Source organism: Patella vulgata, chromosome 9, assembly GCF_932274485.2.
Source record: "Patella vulgata chromosome 9, xgPatVulg1.2, whole genome shotgun sequence".
Taxonomy (NCBI): domain Eukaryota; kingdom Metazoa; phylum Mollusca; class Gastropoda; family Patellidae; genus Patella; species Patella vulgata.
In genome coordinates, this window is record NC_065887.2 from 28,427,587 (window position 1) to 28,454,273 (window position 26,687).

General features: G+C 35.5%; 1 long non-coding RNA gene across 1 annotated transcript; it reads right to left on the reverse strand.

Annotated features, from left to right (window-relative positions):
• Positions 1-547: 547 nt before the first annotated feature.
• LOC126832677 (uncharacterized) lies at positions 548-26,500 on the reverse strand. The gene is made up of 4 exons (XR_007684799.2): positions 26,260-26,500; positions 7,438-8,055; positions 6,135-6,226; positions 548-2,742 (listed from the first exon to the last, which is right to left on the reverse strand). It is a non-coding gene; the product is annotated as an uncharacterized LOC126832677 (long non-coding RNA).
• Between the last annotated feature and the right edge of the window lie 187 nt (positions 26,501-26,687).

The following is a 26,687-nucleotide window of genomic DNA, read 5'->3' on the forward strand; positions in this document are numbered from 1 at the left end:
CTATATACGTTTAATTCTGTCGACTAAGTGGGTAAGACGCTGGCTCGCTAGCCTGGAGGTCGGGTGTTCGATCCCTGCATTGGCCGAGAAAGTTCACCCAGATTTTCCGGCATGGTCCCCCCTTGTCATTAATGCAGGACGGAGGGACTGACAATGACATCTGTCTAGTCCTTCGGGTGAGTGAGACGAAAAACCGAGGTCCCGTGTATACATTGGCAGTTGAAATTCGAAATAAGAGTAGGCGATAGTGCCGCGGCCCGGGCAAAATTTCCCTCATAGCACACTGTATGGCGTATGCCCGTCTTCATTAGCCAGGAGCAGAACAGTAGGACGTTAAACCCCATTTCATTTCATTTCATTTGTTTAATCAAAAGGATACTTGTCGAAACCTCGTGCTTATATAATAAACCAGTGGCTGTTCCAATATAAATTGGGTTCTGTTAATTAATTTACTAAATGTCACTTAACGATTAATACTACAACTGCTACTTGATGTATCAATTTTCTTTCAAGTATGCCGACGTAAAAATGACAACATTACTTAGATCAAAGATTTTTTTTTTCTTCAAAAGAATAAAAAGAAACAATCAATATAACACTGGTATTAACATGATATGATTGCAAATTAAATATAGTATTGATTATGTTTGATGTCTTCCCCCCGTCCCTTTCTAATTGTTAAAAATGAAGAAAAACAATTCAATTAAAGCCACCATCAGTGCTCTGCTTAATTTAATGAATATAGATTATAACGTTACAATCAAAAACAAATTTAATAAATATAGGTTATAACGTTACAGTCAGAAACAAAACGAATATAGGTTATACCGTTACAGTCAGAAACAATATTACGAATTGGAGTAAAGTTGAACAGCCTATTTTATAAATATTTGTCTGATACAGTTACAGTCAGAATAAAATTTAATGAACATAGACTATGCGGTTACAGTCAGAAAAGAATGAATAATAAAAATATACGGTTACAGACAGAAATATATTTAATGAATATATGTTATCATACCGTTACAATCAGAAACAAATTTAATAAATAAAGATTATAACGTTACAGCTAAAAAGAAACAACCCTGTTTAAAAAAGGGAAACTTGTTTTGTTTATCTACGAACATGTTTGTTTTAAAAGTCCCAAGATTTTAAAGACTGTTTTCATTTAGCAGACTTCTTACTTATATATATTTTTTAAAAAGCTTAGGTTCAAAGTTAATTTGTTTGTTTATGATAGAAACCATTCGGTTTACACACTGTGGCCTACGAAAATAGTCAATTTTAATGTCCAAACACGTAGCAGGATGTTTTGACATAACTCACTCACTTATCTTTAAATATTAAAGTGGGATTCTCAGTGGTATTTTTTTAAAATTAAATTGCCTAATAAACATAAACACTTGGTTAATGATATCACTAACATATTCACAAGTATATAGGTGGAAAAAAGTTCTCCCTTATACAGTAATAGGCTTTTGAGATAAAACAAATTGTACATCATAAATTAAAAATCATACTTCAAAGAAGTTCATTTAGGTTATGCTAGGGTCCCACTGTCGTACGATGCTTTACGATAGGATTGCCCCTATTGAGTCCACGATCCGATAAGGGCAGATACGTTCGGATACGTTTCGATACGATCAACACGACTACTACTATCAATATATGATAAGATCTGATAGGATCACCACGATTACTCCACGATTAAAACCACGATTTCAATCGTAGCACAAATCGTGATAGTGGGAACCTAGCATTACAGGATTAATTGAACTTGAACTGGTGAACCATTTGAACGCATATACACGTACGTATCTGTGACGTCACGTGAAACAATTAGTGGAAACAACAACGGTGTTAAGTTGCAACTATTATAGCTCATCATAAAATTACACTTATATCTAGTATATGACATCGGGGATATATTACGGACAGATTTTACATATTCTACTCTCTAAAATGTATCATATCATTAAGTGATCAATCTAAGGGAACTAACCAAAACTTTGTTAATAACCAAGCCAACACACCAGAATTAATCTAAATAGACACTGTTTTTTTTTTTGAAAACCCAAATCAAAGTGGTAAAATCCCTTTTTTTATAAAAAAAAGTTAACAAGTTTACACGAATTAAATTAAAATACCCTGTTAAAATAAATAAACACGTGAGCTATAAAAAATCAACTTATTTAGAATCATCATTATAATGGGCTTACAGCCTATCATAACAAAACAGTGGCCATAAACAAATGACAGGGAACTGTCTGTCTAATCCACGGATTAACGAACATATCAAAGAGTAAAATTATATTTAGCCTATATTTTAAACCCAGATTGTCCAGATGTACGTTTCTTTTGCAATAATCTCACAAACGTTGCGAAGTTAGCACTCCATCGAACACGACCCAGCTCTTTTCGAAAGTTAAACCAGAAAAAGTGTTTGTCGATTCAATTAGACAGCTCAATAATGAAGATTAATAGCCTGTGTTATTTGGCTAATGTGCGTATAATAGCACTCGAGTGCTATACTTTACAAACTAATGCGCCATCAGGGACAGTCTAGAATCACTTTTAAAGCTAACTAGATGATACACGTTGAACATAGTTTAGTCCTGTTTGAATGAAACTCGTTTTGTTAGTCAAATATGTTGTAGTTTCCGCAACTGTTTGTCGTTTTTATTACTTATGGATTCCTCGTCTTAATCGACATCAATTCTTGAACAGATATAAGCCCATCACCTGCAAATATATATTAAAAATTTATAGTATAGGTAACTTAATAACAACAATATTTTATCGTTTAATAATTCATTTCATGTGTGCTTTCGCTTGTTTGGGATTAAACGATATCTGTTGCGTTATCTCCAAGGAGATATCGTTTCAACATATGTGATTCATTAAATATTTGAAACAAAAAACCCAACAGTGAGCCTGATGTAACCCGCATAATCAAACATTATAGCGTTCCAAACTCTAGACCAATCAAATTACTAATCTTAGTATTGCCTACAAAAATAATGTTCATCATTGACTTAGTCATGACATTCGCTTAATAAATAACTACATCAATTTGAAAAGTCCTCTTCAATTAGAAGTTATTGTGGCCAAAACAGTGTCATGGACAGATAGACAGACAAATGGAAGAACCCCTTTTAATAGTCCCCTGATGTTTTCGACAGACAGGGGAAAATATATTCCGCCCATGTTATTTATGATAGATTTAGAATTAGATCTGAAATTGAGACAGATCCATTCTAACTAATATACCTGTAATATCGCCTAACCATTGGCGATATTAGAGACTTTTGGTAAGGGCAAATTCCTGGTCCGTATCGCATATCCGTATCGATTTTGCGTGTAACGTCATTAACATAAGAAGACCATAGGAGAATTGTATTAATTTGTGACGATCACCAAGATTGGTACGATAAATGAAAATTCGCTTATCGTTAACACAACTCATATCATTTGTTAAAAGTCTTGTTAATATTCAAATGCCATTTTGAAGCTGTCGCATTCACAAGATACTGAAATACATCTCCAGTGTAAACAACCTATCATTATGCACTTTTTATTAATTTATTTAATAAAGCCTATCAGACACCATTATAATTACTTTAAACTTTTTAAAACTTTCGGGTTGGTCTTTGTGATTGGATGTTGCGTTGGTAGATCTTAAAGAGCATTCTGTTTGTATCAAAACGAAAGAAACCTCGGGCCAAGTTTTCTCTTCGCATTAGAGACTCAGAAAGCAGTAAATTGGCATAAATGGAAGAATGCGCAGCCAAGCGTATGATTTTACATCCAGTTGATAGATAATTGCATCACAATGTTTTTCCTCGTACCGGAAGTTATAAAACAGCTACTCTTTTACCATTAACGTGTAAAAAGCAAAAAATGAGTTAGTATTCCACGGCGACATGTTATTTCTAAATTAGTAAAGTGGAAAAAACGAATGGTGTCGGGAAACAAAATTTATTGGACATTTGATTTGTAATCTCTCTCATCCTGACATCAGCGCCACCCCGACGGAGTTTCGATTGTCCGTAATGGACTTTGCTGGTAATCACAACCGAAAGGCAATTATAGAACTCCGAAGAATTAATGGCCGCTTTGTTTAACTTTATATGTATACAATAGCTAGATTCACTTCTAATGAAAAAAGATAGATTATTAAAAAGATATTTCCTTGAGATAGAAAAGTTGAACAAAATATCTAAGGGGAGGAAATCTCTCTAAGTCTTCAATGGGAAAGATTAGTGACTCAATCAACATTCTGATGATTCGAAGTACAAGAAGCTTTAAGAGATTCTGCCCTGGGCTTCAGATAAATAATGAAAATCTACTGAATGGTCTTGGCATAAGTTTACTTAAACAGTTTTATGCCAAAAATGGAATTTGTATTTTCTATGTAAATGTTACGCGGAGATAAACCATTGCCAGGCCAAAAAGGATCTTTAATTTGCCCATGGTGTGTTGCCATAAGTTTACATAAACAATTTTTATACTAAAAATGGATCTAACGCGCACACGTTAAACCATTCGCCCCCCCCCCCCCCGCCAACGCGTTAAAATGAAAGACAAATTTATACACAGAAGACATTTCAGCAACTGATATCAGAGTCACATTAACGATGTTCATCTAGCTATCGTTTGTTAAAAACTGTACTGCGTTTTTGATCGAGATGGCTATTAAGATGGCCGGTGTTAGCTTTAATCAAAGATTTATGTGAAAGGTGGTGAAAAACGTCCCAGGTCTGATGGAGCAGAGTAAATACTGCTGAGCTGAGCTGGTCCTCGAATATTTGTAAAATGTAAAAAGGGATCTGCGAGGCGAAGAAAAGTCAGTTGGGAACTACAGCCATAACTCAGATATAAACAATAATTATATTCCATATAACTGTGTCCCGTGTATGTTCAGCCCAATTACCAAATGCCACTGAAACGGTTCAAGTCAAATATAGTTTGTTACCATGCTGAATCAGTATTCAACTATATCCATTCTAATTAACTCCAGCATGTTTTTTGTGAGTTAAATTGGTTTCTATTCATTTCACATGATCATCTTTAGTTGCATGTACGTGTTTGTAATGTAATAATAATACAGAAATCGATTCCAGATTATTATAGTATTGTTTCTATTATATATTAATGAGATGTGGACATTCTAACATTTTGGCGCATTTTACACCGATTCTTGTTCGTAATAAAGAGCCAACGTTATTCAGAATCCAGGAAACGTGTAGTATCAACACTTACTGTTTCGGCAAATGATCTGCATAAAGACACAATGGCGGCAACACGGTGGCCATTGTCGCCTCAATGGCACTGACTTAAATTAACACGGCCTCTGGAAAAGGTACAGTAAGGCAGCTTATCCATCGAAGAACAATTGAAATGACCTGCCAATATGATCGATTTGAATTGGTTCTACAATATCACATTCTAATAAATCTTACAAAAGTTCATTATTTGCTAACTGTTACATTATATCACTCCAAGGACGGACACTCCTACACGTCCCATAAAATAAAACTGGCCACTGGGAACGAGATAGACCGCGCCCATTATAATGATTAGCCCATATAATCGAATATGATTAGCATCATGTTGAAAAACAGAGGTAATATATTGTTGTGTGTGTTTTGTTTGGGGAGTGTGGGGGTGTGAGGTCTATAAGTATAAAATGAAATAAGCCAACTCCAAGATAACAGAGGAATAGCAAGCGAAATCTAGTTAAAGGAGCAGCCATTCATCTATCGATCTCGAGATGGATACTGCTCATCATTTAACAGATGACTTTTAAGGGTGAAATATTTAATGCAATCGGATCTGTCTCGACATTTCTGAAGACAAATGGTGTGTTATCTATAAATGGGGTTAATAATTCTAGAATTTGGGGTGTTAAGTCACAAATAAGTGCAGAAAACTGATTTTAAAGCCATTTTTACACTAATAAAGTTGACAAGGTTTAGTTAATTAATAATTAATTAATGAACACTGAATCATTTACTAACTACATTCTATGCACGGTAAACAATATTTTTAAAGTTATAAAGTAAATAGTAAATGTGTTGAGTGGTCAAAGACATATGTCACGAAATGTTAAATTAGTGGTGAATTAAGCTTACCATTGGTATCTATAAATGTTCTTACAAGTGGTACCAACAGATACATATCTTGAGCCATTATAGCAGATAATTCTTCTACTGTCATTTTATTACTGAAACAAACATACATTCAATTTAAGAAACAAGCTTAAAAACAAAGGACCGTGTGCATCCCCAATATCTCAAAGTTAATTGTCAAGAAGCAGTACGAGATTTATTTACAAACAAAGGACCCTGTGCATCACCAATATCTCAAAGTCAATTGTCAAGAAGCAATCCGAGATATATTTCAATGAATGAAGCAGGTCAATTCAGAATGAAAATATCTTGAAAATTTTGTTCTTATTCGGTATCTAAAGCTCTTTTCGAAGAAAAGCAAGCCGATCGAGCAAACAATTCCGAACGACTCAATATTTCGGTACGTGAAAATGTTGACTTTTGATTTTCATATTTAAATCAATAAAATGTCCTGCAAAATCTGTGGTGACTACTCTTTTAAAACTTCGTAAATGTATGTAGATGTTGGGTTATCCGGTTTCCCTCTACTGTTAAAGACCCGTAGACTCAATTGAATTGTTAAAAGAACGCTATTCTATATGTTGGTCGCCAAAATATACTAGGACGCAACCCATACATGTATTTATCTCTTTCCAAAAGAGATGAATTTAATTAAGTTAGAGCAGTGTATGTGGGCACGTTTCGATCTGGTGACCTATAGAATTTGCATATGAACTTACAATAGTACACACATCTTTTCGTCTATGCCTGCTCCATAATAAATATTCATTAGCTGCTAGTCTGAGTTTCTGGGTTCCCAATATTGCTTTTCAGAAAGACATGAATGATTTTGGATTTGTTAGTCCCGGAAAGTAAAACTGTTTTCACACTGCCATAATTTCTCCCATTGACAGCACAGTGGTGTATTGGGAATCTCAGAAGGAGCACGCAATTTTTTAAATTTTTAAATTGCCTTAACTGATATGCAATTGGGTGCAGCGCTACCACAAACCTAGTTATATACCCGAAATACATTATTGGTTTCATTGACTAAGCAAGTTATTTAACGCATCTGGTGCAATTTGTTTTGACATTGCAGGGATATACAGACGGATGCATTTATGCACAACAGTGCGAACTAAATGACTTGGTTTGTGTTAAGGTGCCGTTAAGATGAAACCCCCTCCCCTCCACACACTCTCTATCCCCCCCTCTCTCTCTCATTCTCGATTGCCGTGTTGCCATTGCGAATCTCTATTTGACCAGTTAAATAAAACTAAATTTGTACTTCTTTCACGTTAAAGATAATTGTGGTTTAAAAACATACCTTTGAATTATAGACAATAAATCAGCGACTGCTTTATTCTGTCCAAGCATGTCTGATTCCACCGACAATCCAGTGTCTGTTTTCTCAAATTCTTCAGGCATAAGGTCAACCAAATTATCCCTTTTACCAAACACAGCTGGCATTCGATTCAATCTTGATCTTTTTCCAAATACCGCAGGCATTCGATTCAATCTTGATCGTTTTCCAAACACCGCTGGCATTCGATCAAGGGTTGAACGTTTGCCAAAGACAGCAGGCATTCGATTAAGACGCGATCTTTTTCCGAAAACGGCTGGCATTCGATTTAATCGAGTTCTTTTTCCAAAATATGCTGGCATTCTGTTTAATTTGTTTGCTCTTTTACCAAATATGGCTGGCATGCGGTCTAGCTTTGATCGTTTTTGTAAGTCGCTATAGCTGTCATCTGACTGCGGAATTTCTCTTAATAAATCCATTTTTGATTCGTTTTCTAATGTTTCTATATGATCTAGTTCTGATTGAAGGTCTATCTCTGCATCATGATTTCCATCTATACAACGTGTGACTGCCAGTAATAACATAATATAACCCAATAAAAGACCAAGTTCCATATCTGCTGGCGTGTATTTCTTTATTATTCTGTAAAAAGAAGAAGAAAATAAAATATCAAAATTTATTGGAATCACAACCCTATATCTGATATATTATTTTGGTAGTCTCCCATGGAAGTTAAGTACATCAACTTTAATTCATTATTTTTCATTTTATTTCACTTACGTTGTAGAATAAATGAGATAAATTCAAAAATGTGTAGCCATTAAGAATCAATTTAAGACGTATATAGCCATAATAGTCATGTTGATTTTAAACGATAAATAAAAAATCTCGAAATAGAATTCTGAAATTCAATTTATTCATTAAAAATCCACGACAGCGGATTAATGGAGTTAACTATAAAATAACCAATCTATAATAGTTTTACAGTGCTTTTATGTATAAATTGAAGGAAGCGTAACGCAAGAATTCATCGAGGATAATTTAGACAAAAACTCTCATATTATAAAAGCTGTCTTTCTCAACTGAAGGGACTGCCATTTTTCACTACAACGTAACCACCCATTGTTTTTCTAATGTCTTGTTTGTGCTCTAAAGAAATGTTGTAGTAAACATTAAACATATCCTCTTTTTTAAAAATGGGAGATAGTATGAATCTTCTTTTTTACGGCTATAAATATTCAAGATGCATTATGTAAGATTATGATAAAGAGCTGGTTGTTCTTGCTATAATAGCTCAAAAATAGATAGTGGAAAATAAATATATTGAAAATTTCAGTTATATTGCTTTATTGTGATTAAAGTTGTTCATACTTGAAAGTTTGGCAAGATAGTCTCGATTTTGTAGTACCATTTCTAGAACAAGTCTTAGTATATTGCTAATTCGTGCCCCTCGGAAACTCTAGCCGCTCTGTGCTTACTATTTCTAGAACACCAGAAAGTACATCAAATATTTTGGGACTCCGCGTACCTATTAAACTTTGTTGTATATACTGTGCTTTCGATTCCTGTAACTTTTAATCTCCGTTTCCGGTCCTACAAATCATTGACAAGAGCGAACAAGAGTTTTACTTTTATCAATTATAGCACCCAAAGTATTCCAAAAAGTGAGTGACAGTGAAATAATATATATGTTATGTATATGCACATTCTACTCATCATTTCCAATTTTAAATGATTCAATGACAAATTGACAAAAAATATCGATAATTGAAATTTTGTACCAAACATCTGTCTAAATATATCCCAGTGCAGAAAATTGATTGATTGAGTAAGGCTACATACATTAAATAGTGTAAACAGTTTTATCTTGCAATATCTCCATTAATTGTTATCCAAACGTAAATATTTTTGGATGTGATAAGAGGTGTCATATTATAGATCTTGGCTTTTTTGCTTGAAGTCATAAAATCATTTCGTATTTTGGTCCTTATGCTTATTTGTGAAAATAGATGAATTTGGGGACACATGCATGAGCTTTTACAGCCTGCATATCTTAGTTAAAGTCGTTCATTTAAACCACTTCGTTACACAACATACATACCTATCACACATTTGTTTCTGACTTTTATAATACATTATCCAGGATAACCTGCAGTTCATCCTAGCCGGTATTTCGCCATGTTGGATATGACGGGGAGAATATATATATCTGACAAGAGATCAATTATTTCCTCATTGACTTAAATGTTAATTCTCGTCTCTTAGATCGGCTCTTACTTTTTCTCAAATTTTCAGGGGGTTGAACGCCTTCCACCACAGATAGAGCAACACGTGAAAACTTCTTGTTCAAAAGCAGCTATGAGTTTGAGATACACAAACTAGAAGTAGATATTCACCAAAACCTAACAGAAAATGTATATTCAAACCCTTTTCTTCGATTCTGCACCTCAAAGTTAACAAAGATCACCACGCAAAAGGGGGGGGGGGACTGTTTCGGTGGCAACGTAGGAATAATTGGTGATCCCTGTCCATCTATAACATATCTTCATTGTCGGTCACTTTCTACAATAATTTGGGCGTTATTAAATGATCCGTGTCCATCTATAACGTATCTTCATTGTCGGTCACTTTTTACAATAATTTGGGCGTTATTAAAATAAAATGCACCTGTCGATTCTTGTTGGTGATTAATAGGACCCCTTACTTCTTACGTTATGGGTAGTAAGATTGGTAGAATTTTTGCCCTTTAAATTAAAAATAGCATTATATTAACCATGCCTTTGAATATTTATTGGTTTCATATTATAGAGAAGCCATATCTCACACACTCAAATTGAATGAGTGATAGGTTTATATATATAAAAAAGTTATAATTTCATAAACATTTAATTCTGGCTTATAACAAAATAACACGTCTTACATGGCTGGTGGAAAGTTTCTACTGTCCATATAAGGGTGGTTCTTAACGTCGGGGTGGGGGGGGGATGGCCGAATGGTTAGCACGTGCGCGCTGTATCATGTATCATAAGGTCTATCATTGAGTCAACTGGCGTGGTTTCGATTCCCCGGCTGTACGCGGCAAGGAGTAGGGTCGCCTGTCCAACCTCGTGGGTTTTCTTCGGGTCCTCCGGCTTCCTCCCGCTGCCAAAGTCCCCTACGCTCAAGCGAATTATTGAACTAAAATTGAACCATGTTAGTTCTCTCTCTCTCTCTCTCTCTCTCTCTCACTCTCTTAACGTCATTAGGATTAGTAACCAGTCATCATCAATAATTACGTAATATTTGTCCAATTAAAATAATTGACAGGGCTGTCTCACCACACTGTCAATGTTATAAGACTGATTTATGTCCTATAGACAGCCGCTAGATTCTTAGAGAGCAGGATCATGTAGGTTCGATGGAGATACCATCTGGATTGAGTAGACCCCATTGATTTGTAATAGAGCCATATAATGTAGTATGTTCCGCCAGTAAACTCGATTAGAGAGAAGGACATGTAAATTTTAAGTATGGTAACGTAACCTATGTATCCAGTGCTTGACATAATATGTATAAACAAACTTTTGCATTGTTTTTTCTCTGAAAGACAGACGTCTTAACAACAATTGCGATAGTAAGAAGAAAAAAAACCCAGAAAAGGTGTGGCCAAAAGAAGAGAATTACAAATATAATCAGCGACAACACCAGACAATCACAATGCTAATAAAATGAGTAGCAGATAAGAGAGTATGCGTCACGCGTTGGATGTGGGAAATTTTTGGCATCTGTGCTTTTCACATCTGACTAGCGACGCATTGCACTGCACAGTGCTACGTATGGCGTTCAACGATTCCACAGTTCATAGCATATGGGTTAATCTATGACACGAAAGTAAAAGCTTTTATAATTATTTCATTTGATTTAATATTTACTCTTTGGAAACAACATTAACAACATGTCAGGAAATGGCGATCATACGTAACAATGCAGGGTTCTCAATACACCATTAAACCAATAAACCAATTAATTTATTGCAATCTAATTTCGTACAGGTCTTTCTGTCAAATCATTTTTCAATGAAATAAATACAAATTCGCCAACGGAACATCTTTTTGGCACATTTAATTTGTCTTTCAGTACCAAAGCTGGCATCGAGATAACGAAACAGTTAGTTGATATTGACTGGAAACAATTCATACGATACGGTCATCCAGAATAAATTAAATAAATACTAATGCACACATAATTATCAAATTAGCAATTGGAAATGTAATGAAATGGGGTTTAACGTCCTACTGTTCTGCTCCTAAACTGGGCTAATGAAGACGGACATACGCCATACAGTGTGCAATGAGGGAAATTTTGCCCAGACAGCGGCACTACGGCCTACTCTTATATCGAATTCCAACTGCCAAGGGATCTTTTTAGTGCACGCCAAGGTGTACACGGGACCTCGGTTTTTCGTCCCATCCGCACGACTAGACAGCTGTCCTTGTCAGGCCCTTCGTCCTGCATCACTGACAAGTGTCCTACCCGTGTACACGACACCCGTTACTTCGTATATATAAACTGAATTTTCATAGTAAATAGATCCATGTCTCTAACTCGAATTCTTCTTTGACATTATGTCACACAGATTCAGAATGAACAATTAAACATAGGTTTTTATTGGTTACGATTATTTGTATCGTTTAATCTCAAGGCCAAATCGCGAGACAGTCATTAAATTCACTTTACAACTGATATTAAACATACGTAAAAGATTATCGAAACTAATTAATTGTTCCCAAACAAAAAGGGGCTTAACGTAAATTTTTTATTAATGGTTAAAACTAAAAGTCTTAAATTCCACTTAAACACAAACTAATCCATTTGGTGTCACAAATAAGGTAGGTTCTTACATGGACCTTACAATAAGGTCCTTGGTTCTTATTTAAATAATTTGTTGTGAAACAAATCTGACGAACCCCGAATGATCACGACTTCTATACCAATGGATATTAGTTATAACCGCAATAAAGTGGGTTTTTTTTTTATCTACCAAACAAAATATAAACTTAATTTTGTAAGCACGGGGGTCAGCACAAATTTAGAATTAAAACCGGAAGAATCCTATATATGGTGGTGTTACTCGGATATCAATGTTTAATTGCTATAAAGTGGACAAACTGCAAAGATGATTTTAGGTCGATGGCCTAATACAAGAAATTATTTTTAGTCAAAGTCTCAATTAAACTGGGTGTCAAAGACACAATTCATGGCGGAATCATAAATTAATCGCACTGATTACACGACCTCCCACAGGGAAGACTAAAATTTAAGTTCAGGCAAATGGTTCTGACACATTTTTTTTTTTTTTAAATACCAAAGTTGATAGCTAGAGAACTAACCAATTTGTTTACAGTTATTGGAAGATGTATATACGTAGTGTGCCACCCATTAGGAATTAAATAAAACGAACATCAAATATCACGCTCAGAATGATCTAAGGGACTTATTAACGCCCACATTTTCACGTGGTTGTATATTGTTATCACCATGTCCGTCCGTCTTCCCATAGTTGTGTTATAAAATCTTGTTATCACCGCAGTGGTATTGCCCTTGGTTATGAAAGCTTAATATCCCCGCAAAGATTTTAATTATGATTTGATGATCGTTCTGAAATTTATATAATATTGAAAGGAATAACTCTATTAACCTTTTGAAAATAACTTCCAGAATTATTAGCCTTTGTTGCAAAATCTTGTTATTTTTTGTGAAATTTGTATGTATTTTAAATTCATAACTGCTTGATCGACTTAGCTGCTATTGGGCATATTATTCGTTTCCTGTAAACCTACGCTTTTCATTGGTAAATTGCTTCACTTACCAGTTATAGATTATAGCTCTTGGTAAATGAAATAAGTGCCCCCTTACAATAACGACTGATTAAGGATGAAGGTCTATAATCCGCATAGAAACCCGACTTTACATCAACACAATCCCGTAATTTGATTGCACACATAACTTTTTAGCAATAGACTCGCAGAATTGCAAGGTTTGACAAACGACTCCACAAAGCGTAGAGAACAGTTTTATGAGACATAGTTCAACGTTTTGGGCCATTTAGACCAACATCCGATATTAAGAAGGAAATATACAAAAAAAAAATAATAATTCACAGCGCGAATTTTAATATAAAAATGATATATATATATATATATATATATATATATATAAAACATTATATAGCACTCTCCAAAACACGTTTTGATAGAAATCAAATTAAAAATAGAAACACTCCAATTACCCAAACTAAATACATGAATAGAAAAACATTATTAAGTTGGTCGTTAGGGGAATATGATACTGTTTAAACTGGTCATAGTAAATATCAGAAATATCAAAACCAGATGATATAAGTTAATAATTCTACCGGACATCAGGGAATTATTTTTTATTGTACACAGTACGTCGGTCTGTGGATGGACATGGAAAACTAGCTATGAAGAGGATTTCGAGTATTTAACCAAGTTCTGTTCCGAAAATAGATTAGGATTGCAATGAATGCTTCTCAGGCAGAGATTAGCTCTTTGCGAAGATTAGGCATGTTTCGCTTGACTCTCTGGACCACTTAAAGTCACCTAGTGTGATAACATTAGGCAATATATTGGCAGTTAATGAGACTTGATTTAATCAAGAAGGGATGGAATAGCCTTTGCCCACACTTAGTTTAAATCTCAAGACAGTTTTGAAGTATCAAGAACCGTTCCTGTTTGTCAATCTGTTTTAATCCACTTAGCATTGTCGGATAATGCAAGTGATCTTTGTTGGGATGTTCATCAACGAAACTATTCACATATTTCTCAACCTATTTAAATGAACAATGTAACTTATTGCTTTATACTGATGTTACGATAGTGTTATTTTAGATTTAAGGACATCTTGTAAAGACCAAAATGCTACACGGATAGAGGTTTCGGAATGGAATGTAGTGGGGTTTAACGTCTTACTATCCGGTACCAACTGGGCTAAAGAAGACAGAAGTACGCCTTACACTGTGCTGTGGTCGACATTTTGCCCAGACAACGACAATACGACCTACTCTTATTTCGAATTCAAAATAATGTGTACTTAAGGGACCTCTGTTTTTCGTCCCATCAGTACAACTAGACACTGTTTCTTGCCAGACATCCAGTCCTGGACCACTGACAAAAACGTTCTGGGGCCAAAACCGAGATCGACCCAGGGACATCACCGAGTCGCCACGACTCCCCTTCGGAAAGAGAAAGTCAGATCGAAATCTTGCACAAATACTGGTTAGGGAATTATAACTGTACACTTCCTGGCGTTTCATATAATGTAATAAGTCTCCTTATTTCTTTTTGTTTGTTTGTTTAGTTCCATTTTTAAGCTTTCAGCCGGAGAATGCTCAGTGTACAAAGGCTATTCAACATCGAATTAATGTTTCCTTAAATAAGCGTGAATTATTATTATTTATTAAAGACATGTCATGGTTTTATTTGCATCAGAATGATAACAACAATTCAGGTCAATAATCAAAAACATTATTCTTTATGGCATATATTGACAAACAATAAAACCATATGTGAGTTGAAATGATCTTAGATAAAGATGTATGTGCAATATAAGCTTAGTTATAGCATGCTGTAGAACAAAAAAGATATCTGGTAATGAACCTACATATGTTTGAACCTATGGGACCGGATTGACTTTTTTACTAATCCATAAAAGTCATTTTAGCCAAGTTACTTGATTACTTTGTCACCAATACTCACTTCCTTTACTCACCCACATACCTCCCATATTTAATTTTGACATACGACTTAGCACTTTCCACATACAACATTAATACCATTAACACCTTTTTATATATTAATGTGTGTAAAAGCTTCTATAAATGGTACTTAATCGAAACCCGTCAAAATTCGGGAATATCAGATGGTGTTTATCACATACTCTTGTCTTTATATCGAAATTTATAAGTGGCATTTTAGTTTGATTTCGAACATGTATATAGTCTGATTTGGAACGATTTGGGATATACCAAACCAGACTACAATACTTGCGGGTCCATGAAAGTCATTTTAACCAAGTTACTTGGAACACTTTGTTACTCACCCACATACCTACCATATTTAATTCTAACAGTTAATAGATATACGACTTAGTACAGTCCACATACGCCATTAATACCATTAACACCTTTTTATATATTAAAGTGTGTAAGAGTTTCTATACATCGCTTTAACCAGCACATACCTAATTACATATATGGTACTCAATCGAAACCCGTCACCATTCGGGAATATCAGATAGTGTTTATCACATCTCTTGTCTTTATAATCAAATTTATAAGTGCAATTAGAAAGTGGCATTTTAGTTTGATTTCGAACATATATATAGTCTTATTTTGAACGATTTTGGATATACCAAACCAAATTACAATACTTGCGGATCCAAACTGGTAAATAGTTAACTGCTTTTTTTATCCCCTCAAAATCTGTTATTTACAGCAAGAGTTTAATAGTGCAACCGGTGTGACTACTAGTACACCGATATATCTGAGATATTTTAGAAACTCCAATTTTAAGGCAACGTGATTTTCTTAAAACTAACTTTTATCATTTTGATTCTAAACCGCCCCCCCCCCACCACCTAACACCCAAACAATCATGGACCAGTGTTAGAAACTTCCATTGCTGCAGTGAATCTGAACAAAAGTAAAATTTCACGAATTAAGGATCTATTTCCTGGATTCCGGAAAGATTATCTATTCATAGTCCTATATAGGTTTTACAGTATATAAGCCTATGTGTAGGACCATAATTTCGGAACAACAAACTAGCAACAAATTATCATCATTAAGCCTATTGAATAATATACTGACTTTCCATTTAAACCAATACAAATTTACATCATATGAAGATTCCTGCCCATAACTAACAGAAGTGTTTGGGTATGTATACGTCCCATATTATAACTTAATTAATTAGAAATTTCCTCTCATCGGGCAATTAGGAAAATCGAATTAATTAAGTCCGTTGGGATATCTACATATCAAATGATAGAAAAGCATCTCCTGGGCAGATAGACCGTAGACAAACGTATTGTTGACAACATAACAGGTTTTAAGAGAAATCTCTACAGTATCACATCACGATGTTCCAGACTATAATATGATAGACGTCATATAATAGATAGTATCTATATTGCGGATGTCACTAGGGTATACATGACTGAGTTTAACCGTGAGTGGAGTGAATTTAGTACGGCAATGGGCTGGTCCTCGATTGGTGTTTAATGTCTCCTCTACCAATAACCATGAAAAGTCTTGATGATCATACCCCCTAAAACCATTGGTTCTTAGCCTTTGACTCACGGTTATCCATTTGACCGCACACGAGTTGTGTTTGTGTGCCTTTAACGTCAAAATGAGAGTGTTTTACAGAAACCCCTAATGGTTAACATAGCGATGCCCGCTTGCGTAAAAACGGCCATACATGGCTTCTACAGTAATGAGAGTTCAGAATCTAATGGTCATTAGCACACGCTGCAATAGATACTTCTTCCCAAAAATTTTATACCATCGATCGGAAATATTAATCGACAACGCCCATTAAGTTCAACCAATACTCTCTCCGGTTGCCATCGACCTAACTTCCCCGAGCATTTTATGCGATGTAGGATGCTATGCCCACTAGAGAATTTGATCGTGTATATCTTACGGGACAATAGATTTATCTGTATTTTAAGTATTCATTTCGTTTAAGTCACAGAAAAATAACCGTACTTGGATATTTTGGTTTATTTCTGGCAAAGATTATAAGAAGAAAAAAAACCAAAAAAAACCCCCCAAAAAACCCCAACAAAACAAGAGCTGACTAAATTGCCAGTCATTCTCATTCCACTTTAAACCCACATCAAAGAGAAGAATAGCATCTTGTCAAAATTGAGAGAAGCAGTTCGTTGATTGGATCAAATATTGCCAATAAAAAATATCTTGGTATTGGCAACGAACGTCTGCAGGATTAAATACCAAACTGGTCCTTACCAAATGCTTTATTATGTCACATGTATCATAATCCACAGACGCATTCGCGTTTCACAAATTGGAACGGATGTGAATGTACTATTAAACAATCGAGAAGGGGTATCAGGTGTTCTGAAAAGTAAACATTTTATCTATCGAGATCAACTATTACTAAACCAAAAACAACAGCTTTGGAAGTAAAAAATTATAACGCTAATATAAAAATGCAGATCTACCCCTCTAGTTCCACATCCGTGTTATGCAAAAGGTGAGATGTGTAGATTATGAATTCATGAGTCAATGGTACAAAGTCGAAGATTAAATACATGACCACCGGAGGTGTACAACAATATTAACTTCGCAAACAACTATATAGTACCAAACAACCATCACCATTTTATAGCTAAATAACAGACTTTTAAAACATAGCCTCGAAATAGGAAGGCATATTGTTTAATCACAAAATATAACAAAAACTGAGCTCAGGGTATTTTAAATTTGTCTATGGTTCTAGGCATTATATCGAGGACTTCCCTAAATTCCATTTGACCAAGAAATTTTCTAAATATTGTTTATTTATAACAATATCACACTTTTTCGTATTGGTGTATTGCGTCTTCTGATCACATCCGCTGTTAATATAGTAACCCCGCTTTACAATTTCGGGATTGAAAAGTTGAGAAAAACTCTTCTGGGGCATTATGTTAAACTTTAAGTAGCAGTTATTCAGCTAATCAGTCAAATAACAGAACCCAATTTTTTCTTCGGGGTCATCTTCGGGCGTTGTTTTTCAAATCCTCATGTACACAATGGATGGTAACAATTAACGGTTTTATCAGCAGTCATCACATCAGTTTACACATGGTTTAAGTCTACTACGCTACATTAGTATCTATTACCATTCAGTATTACTTGGTTTACAAATCATGTCCCACCGTTGCAAATAGTATTACTATATATTCGATTGACAGGGAATACGTTTACCAATTGGATTAAAGAAGGGATTGACCCCCTGAAATTCTCTATTTTCGTTCATTATTTTATGAAAAGAAATAATACCGTTTCTGTTTGCAATCCCTGGATCAGAGTAAATCTATAACTAAAATGCACTGTAAAAAAGTGTCGCTTTCAGCAGAAATACCGTTACAGATTTAAAGATGTGGTGTCCTCTACGGTCGCGACCTGTCATACAAAACCATTCATTGGAAAACATATCAAACTACCAGGACGGATATATTTGTAACCAAACACATTATATAAATGTTGTGGCCGCTATTATGCTTTACACTTGCAATACATGGTAACAGAAATGCACTGCGCTTTTACGTAATGCGGCTTTTTTAGTTTTAAATGCTGGAGGACCGGGCAGCAAATAAATAAAATCCATAAGACAAACATGGGGATAAGACACACAAACTACATAGGCACAGCAAGCAATAAACCTAAAAAATGTATGTCATATTATTTCAATTGATCTGGGGTGTGTGTGTTTCTGCATGGGTGTGTGTGTGGGTGTGTGTGGAGGGGGGTGGGGGTGGATGGCCGAATGGTTACCACGTGCGCGCTGTATCATACGGTCTGTCATTGAGTCAACTGGCCTGGTTTTGATTCCCCGGTTGTACGTGACAAGGAGTAGGATCGCCTATCCAACCTCGTGGGTTTTCTCCTGGTCCTCCCACTGCTAAAGACCCCTACGCGCAAGCGAATCATTGAAATAAAATTAAACCACACCTTAGTCCCTAAATGACCTAGTTTGTGTCGAGTGGACGTTAAACCCCATTTCTCTCTCTCTCTCTCCCTCTCTCTCTCTCTCCCTCCCTCTCTCTGCTCAATAGTGGGCTAGTTCATCTTTTTTGCATACTTAAACTAATTTTATGAGAAATCTAGGAATAGCTTTAAAATCAAATTTCAAACGCCTTCCCCCCAAAATTGCATAATATTTGTAGATAGCAAAGGGCGTGTATACGAATTTACAGCATTCGGATATCCTCCTCAAAATGTGGGCAATAAAATTATACAACAAAGGCTTTTGATATTCTTATTTCAGCTTTTTATGAATACAAAGAAAAAAAAACAAAGCCCAAACTATAACAAAATATAAATAGTAACGGTAGCATTGATTTGCGTCACTCTTGGGACTCTTGTATGTTTGAGTCGAGGTTTCTAGAAGTGACAAACTGGAATTAACAAATGAAGCGATAAATTCAAAAGATTAAGGTATTTAGGTCCAATTTGTTAGTTTATCGCATGGCCATATTGAGTCTGATTATATATGAAGCAATAGAGAACAGGCAAAAGTGGCACAAACGTAGAGTTCGATGAAGTAGCCAATATGAAAAATTTATCCGACAACAATAAAATCTTAAGAGAACTTTTATAGGAATCGATAGGGATAGTAACTGCTACTTTGGAGACCAAATTTGATTCACTTGTAGTTTAACATGTTTTCATTAAATTAACAACCATTTTGTGGCATCTTTTTTGACTATTGTAGGAGTTAGGAGATAGTTACACTCCTAACATCAGAGGGCCACTATAGACACAAACTGATGACCTTTCGCTTTCTTCTGTTTGCCCATTTGATTAGCGATCGTTTTCATTCAGACCACTAAACACAATACGACTGAAAAAACACAAAATGCGACCTAACAGGAACTCGCAAGAGCTCAATAATCATCTATAGCTCTTGTTAATTTGAAAAGTTCGTGATTCGCCTACGCGTTTCGAGACATTCACAATGCTTCGAGTAATTGAGTTTCAACGTGTGTCGGTATGATTCAAAATTATGTGAATTGAAATCTGTTCGCAATTGAAAGTTGAAGTAGAAATTATTCTCCCCAGATTGAAACAATAAAAGCAATTTGGTTATTGATTGATAATGTTGGTGCTTAACGTAAGATCAACGTCAACACATACACACAACATATACATTTTTAAAAAAAAATATATTTGTAATATAATTCTGCTTGAATTTACTAGTAGCAATAGTGAACAACTCTTGTATGGAGACAATAGTATTGACCAACTATTTTAATTACATGTATACGACAAAACTTATATCTAAACAGCCCACTAAGGAAGATTACATCCACAGTTTAAATTCAAGCGCAAAGATAATATAGTATCAAAAGTGAAAATTTCTTTTGGATGGTACTGACCCCCACCCCAAAATGTTAACACTGTAAATCTATATACTGTGTTTACAGTGTATAATGTTGAGTGTGTCAATTGTTATAATCGCTTTTATTTGTATGTTAATGTATTCTTTTTGAAATTACATAGTGCAGGAACCCAGGGGGTCAACTTAGCCGAAGAGTGTACCAATTTTCTCCTATATGGTATCAATGCATGCATATCTGGTATCATCAGAATGTAAGTCTGTCGGGTATCTGGTGGTGGGTATGGTATTTCACGCCCAAAATGACATGCCCCCCAACTACCACACCCACAACCAGATACCCGGCAGACTTACATTCTGATGATACCTATATGGTATCAGTGCATGCATATCTGGTATCATCAGAATGTAAGTCTGTCGGGTATCGGATGATGGGTGTGGTAGTTGGGGGTATGGCATTTTGGGCGTGAAACCATAGCATTTTGGGTGTGAAATACCACACCCACCACCAGATACCCGGCAGACTTACATTTTGATGATACCAGATATGAATGCACTCATACCATATAGGAGAAAATTGATACACGCTTCAGCTAGGTCGACCCAATAACCCTGACATTAAAGAACAACGATAGGTCGTAAGTCATTAAAAATATTAAACCACAAAGAACAAGAGTAATGGCGACAATTATACTTCCATTTTATGAATCGTGATTTTAAATGGCTTAATATGGAAAAGATTTTAAAAACAGATACTGGTAATTCAAATTCAAATACTATATTTGTCCAATGTCAGTTATATTCTGACGTTGTCACGATGCATCAAAGACAAAGTACTACGTGTCTATACCAAAAAGTAATCACTTATTAACCCAGTCATGAATACTGCCAATCTTATCTAACCATTATGTTGGACTATCAATGGTCATTTCATTTGCGCATGTGTCTACCCAATGGTTTAAAAATAGAATGAATCTTAGTTTGAGGATTATTTTTGGTTAGGGTTTAGAAATAAAATAAAACCAAGTACGAACAATCCAAACCATTAGACATAATTAGAAGTCCTAAAAAAACGGTATAGGCAAAATATTGTAATAAGGCAAAATAGTGTAATCAGCATATGGACTGTTCACCGTGTACAAAATACACGACAAACAGTGCGGAAAGAAATAGTAAGCGGATTATGCTATGGAATTGATTGTGAAAGTTGTAATACCTATATATATTTAGGGCTTTTGAGCCCGTGCTAGAAATGAGTTAATTTTGATTGACCATTAAAATACGACTTGGTGTAAAAATCACTCCTGCTCACATATTCTTGGTGTCTAATTCTTATTCTAACCTCTCGAGTCCGGTGGTCAGTGGCCAGCAACGGGGGACAAATAGGGTTAAAGTTTCAGTGAAAGAGAGATATTTTGCACAATAAGTCCCTAATCCCTGATTCCAAGATATCGTTCGGGAATAAGGGATCACCAGATACCGCGCCACTTGACTTCTTAGATGTAATTTAAATACCAACCATTGTGAACTTTAAAAAGACCATCCCGATTTTAACATAAATAAAAGTCCGTGTAGGTATGAAATTTAAGCGCCAAAATATAGAGGAATACTGTATTTACCTTGTCTCAAATTTCAACTCAAAATATTAAGTCGTTTGGACGTGAACGTCAAAAGCGCTGATCCGGACACGTAACCCTTTTCAGATTTCGGTTCGTGTTTTTCTTTCGGTGACCTGGTAATCTATTGCCTTTGCTTTAGATGTCTATACAGTGCATGACCCACGTGCTGTACTTGATAACGAAAGGTAAATTTCACCTACGCGTTTTTTTTTTATAAAAAGAATCTAGTTTTATCCAGATATCGTATAATATAGCTTGGGACACCGGTTTCCATTTCCAGATGAAGACTGACGGGTTTAAGTTGTTTGAAAACGAATATTGAGTTAGTTGCTCGGTCCGAAGGTAGAGGTTTTTAAGGGCTATTAACATAAAATTAAGCAGTTTTATTCTCCAAAATATAATCGAGATTGGCTCTTTAAACAAAAATTTGTCAGGGAAAAGTTATTTGACGATTTATAAGTTCACTAGGGTCTAAAGGATCCGTAAACTTTCGTCATGAACAAAGTTCAAGACGCTCAAACAGTTGAATTCGTTTGATGTCATATTACCATTATTGGTGGAACGGGCAATTCGTGGCAGCTGTCATGATACAATCTTAGCGAAATTCTAATAAAACGGTACGCATTCGTACTGATGAAAAATAATTAACAAACAGCTATAGTGCGGAAATGGACGGTTTCGAAGAAATCGTAGTTGCGACACGAGTTTTTTTTTTTAGCAAATTTATACCAATTATCAGCCCAGTTACTAAATGGCATTGCAACAGTTTAAGACAATAATATACCTGAGATTTTAGTGCGAAATACTGCTATTTTATACATTTATAAAGAATTATTGATAAACGTCGCATTTAAGGGCGTTTAGTAGGCTGCATGCATATTATACAAATTTAAGTAATAATAATACATTGCAGGTACAATGGTACAGGTAATAACGGCCACTTAAAGGACAATATTGGTGCCAGTCATTATCACATATGTGATAGAGCTGGTTAAACACGTTCCAAATATAATTTTAACTCAGAGATCATTGCTACGATAGCTGAGTTATACAGGATTCCTGAATCGGAAGTGACGAACGCCAAAGGAAAACACGAGACATACCTCTATATAACTGGCTGAAGTGCCGACTGATAACAGATACATGGGCGAATTTCTGCTCACTAATAATTCCTTCGAAGACTAAAAGTTGTTGTGTGAGACTGTGAGAGGATATCTAACAATTTATAAAAAGAATTGACTGCCAGTAGATAAGAGAACACGAAAGAAAAACAGAAAAAAAGTCAGTGCATTACCATGTTTTTATAAGGTAGGGGAAAGCGGGGTTAGTCCGACCCCATTCATATCTCGCGCCCACTCGGCCAAACCTCAGCAGATTCCAGTACCCTACATCTAGCCTCGGCTGTATGACGAAGTCCGACATTGGGACTACTTTCAAGTTCCTGATTACCAACGCCGTTGCCCATGACTTTACCATACAAAGATTTCAAAGTCTGAAGCTGTTTTTCTTTCAAGTTTATCCTATTTCCTTTAGACATGGGCCAGTTTGAACTGAAAAGTCTACATACACTTCTTTCTAAAAGCGGCAAGTTTTCCTAATAATACCCCCGTCAGACCGGGGTAGCGTCCTTACTTCGCTGCTACGGCGATGGAAAATAGTTTTAGAGCGCGTTAAGATCGCCATAAGCGTAGTGGAAACGTCAGCTATCGTACTGTAGTCACCATGGTCGCCAATGATCGCCGAGTCACCGCTTTATTTTGAGCATGTTCAAAGCAAACGCCAAGGTTCTGCGATCTGAACTGTAAAACTATGAGAATACGACTTTTCTTTCAAGTTTGTAGTTTTTGGGGACATTTTCGCGCGTTGTGTTCACGTTTAACATAATATTTAAGTGGCATAATCTTTAAGTGTTCACGTTTGCCGGCGACCTTGTGCATTTTCTGGTCGCCGTACGGTCGCAGCAGCGCAGTAAGGACGCCACCCCGGTCTGACGGGGGCATAAGTAAACCGGTGACGCATCGCAAATGTATAGGCGTAGGTACATATCACTTACTGTCATACAGCTGAGGCTTGATGTTCGCCCATTCGGACATGGTGACTTTGAGATGAAATTACTTGGATACGCCTGTCAATAAAACTATTTAATGTATGCCGTAAATTAGCCAACTCCACTGTCTTTAATCTAGTATGGTCTGCGGCAGTGGTTCTCAAACTTTTTGTGCCAACGACACACCTTGAAACACATGAAAAAACAGCGACACACCCGACTTAATATATATGAAAAATATTTGATTTTTTTTGCAAAATAAAAAACATGGCAAATCATAGACGGCATACAACTGTAGCCACAGACTAGTCATAGACACATAGTATGGCTCAAACTAAACGGCACACATAGGAAGATCTCACGGCACACCTGTGTGCCGCGGCATACTGGTTGGGAATCACTGGTCTACGGTAACGTAGCTTCAAAAGTTATCGAGATATGTTGGTTTCATTGAAAATGGTGCGAACTAGCCCCGCTCTCCCCTACAGAATGAATATAAACAAGGGAATGTACGGGCTATTTCTATTTTTCTCGTGTTCTCTTATCTAATGACATTCAATTACTGTATTGAATTGTCAGCTATCCTCTTACAGTCCCATATAACAACTTTTGGTCTTCGAAGGAATTATTAGTGAGCAGAAATTCGCCCATGTATCTGTTATCAGTCGGCACTTCAGCCAGTTATATAGAAGTATGTCCCGTGTTTTCCTTTGGCGTTCGTCACTTCCGATTCGTGAATCCTGTATTACTCAGCTATCGTAGCAGTGATCTCTCTGTTAAAATTATATTTGGAATGTATTTAACCAGTTCTATCACATATGTGATAATGACTGGCACCAATATTGTCCTTTAACCTTCCCACTAACCCTTTTAAAGTATGCGATTGCAATCCTAACCCTCACTTGCTAATTACTATGCGTCGCATAGGAAAGTAAAACCATTTTTTATCAACTTGACATGGCTATACGTGTAAAACCGGGTTGTTATTTGTTTTATCTTCGGTTAAATATATTCTAATGACGATCCCTATTCACAAAACAAGTCTATGTTATTCATTAATTAATTAATCAATTAATTAATACAGATCCGTAATGTTTCACTAATCCCCGATTAATTGTCAGCACCTGTGCCAAAGTTATGACAATCTCTAATTAGACCAGTTTTATAGAACCCAGCTCGATTCTTCGGTTTAATTTCTTTCAGTCAAATTTGAAAATTAAATCTCATCGAATATAATATGTAACCCGGATGTCAAAAATGAAAATAAGCCAACTACTAACACAACATTTTGCATGCAATTAAAGCCACTCAGACTCTCGAGTTGTTGATGTATACTGTATTGCTCGAGAGGAAAGACAAATGCATATGTATCGAAAACTCATTTTCAGAAATTAGAGATATTCCTTCGTTGTGTACAAAAGATGTAATGCAGTGCTGCCTTTATAGCAAAAGCAACAGAGCTTCCCAACAAACTGAACACGTAGGTCTATGTCAGCGTGAATGAGAAACCCTTTTACAACCACATTAAAAGAGTGAATATAATCTGAATCCCAGTAAGTAAACAAAACTGTTAGCTACATGAACCGGTTTGGAGACTTAATAAATTGCGATTACTTTCAATGAGTTATATAAGGATAATATACTGCCCCCGCTGTTGTTGAAAGCATGTTTTTTTTTCGCTTCGAGCATTTAATCAAATATCAAATGTAAAATAATCAATAGAAATAAAATATTTTCACATTACAGCTATATGTTAAACCGCTTCGTATTTTTTCATACTCAATGGTTTGTCTTTGCAAGAAAGTAGTTGCCGCATACTACGAATGAATTACATAAAGTTGTGTGGTACACGATATAGGATATGCTTACCCTTTCTAGACGTCGCGATATGACATAGTCACTGTGCTATTGTACCTATTACGATACGACATCCATAAAACCTTAATTAAAATATAATATATATAAACCAAGAAACATATGTAGCTAATTTAAATTAACCGTTATTGAAATAAGATAAGTATTCACCAATATACTTTCATTTTCAACTTACCTTTAAAAAGTTTCTAACAAGAACGGATGTGGATAGTTTATTCCTCTACTAAAACATTCTTCCTCTTAAGTTTACTTTCAAAGTTAGCAATATTTAGATTAAGTTGATCAATAGCGTAATTTTTGTTTTAAACTATCACAGGTGTTGCGCCAGAATGAAAGAATATTATGATCATATCAATATATACAGAGATACGTTGTTTGAAACCTTATACCCGACACGAAGATGATTTCCTTCACAATCAAATCACAACCAACAAATCACAAATAAGCCTATCGCCCACAACCAATATCGATACAACATAAACGGTGATTGGTCCGTATCGTGCCATTCTGTGGGATTAAAAGATTGTGTCTTATTGGACAATTAAAGTTTCTTTGGCCACAATCTAATATCAGATTTAGACGAGTAATATTTATGACAGTTAA